The sequence below is a fragment of the Momordica charantia genome (assembly GCF_013281855.1).
Source record: "Momordica charantia cultivar OHB3-1 chromosome 7 unlocalized genomic scaffold, Mcharantia_2.0 BLBB01000007.1, whole genome shotgun sequence".
NCBI classification, from domain to species: Eukaryota; Viridiplantae; Streptophyta; class Magnoliopsida; order Cucurbitales; family Cucurbitaceae; genus Momordica; species Momordica charantia.
This window is the reverse complement of record NW_028275165.1, coordinates 6,016,004-6,016,671: the sequence shown is the minus strand read 5'-3', so window position 1 is coordinate 6,016,671 and position 668 is coordinate 6,016,004. Positions and strand designations below refer to the sequence as shown.

At 43.6% G+C, this 668-nt stretch overlaps 1 non-coding gene across 1 annotated transcript; it reads right to left on the bottom strand.

The window, feature by feature from the left end:
• Window positions 1-232: 232 nt before the first annotated feature.
• On the bottom strand, window positions 233-339 carry LOC148210204 (small nucleolar RNA R71). The gene has a single exon (XR_015792484.1). It is a non-coding gene; the product is annotated as a small nucleolar RNA R71 (small nucleolar RNA).
• Window positions 340-668: the final 329 nt, after the last annotated feature.

Genomic DNA, 668 nt, shown 5'->3' with positions numbered 1-668 from the left:
AGGGCAGGAACATGAGGATCCACATGATCATCTGAAATCATTCATTCAAATTGCAAATGCATTTCGATTACCTGGTATAACAGACGATGCTCTGAGACTAACACTTTTTCCATTTTCTTTGAAGGACCAAGCTAGAGCATGGCTCAATGCATTTCCACCGGGATCCATCACCACATGGGGGTCGTTAGTGGAGAAGTTCTTAACAAAATTTTTCCCACCTACTCGCCACGCTGATATCAGAGAGGAGATCATCTCCTTTAGACAGTATGATCGTGAACCTGTTCACGAGGCGTGGGAGAGATTTAAAGAACTAATCAGGAAATGTCCGAACCATGGCTTGCCGGCATGCATCCAGATAAAACATTTCTTTAGAGGTTTAGATCATCCTACTAAGATGATGCTAAACAATGCTGCCAACGGAGCCTTTACAAAGAAGACATTCAACGAGATAGTTGACATCCTAAATGACTTAGCTTCACACAACGAACTATGGTGTTCGCAAAGATCTAGGGCAGCACCAAAGAAGCAAGATCCAGCTGGAGTTTTGGCTCTGGACATTGCGACCTCGATGCAAAAAGAGATGGTTACAATGAACCAGAGGCTAAAAGAGATGGCATTGGGAATAAAAAATCCATTAGCCACGCCGATACAACCTGTGCAGTCGGATT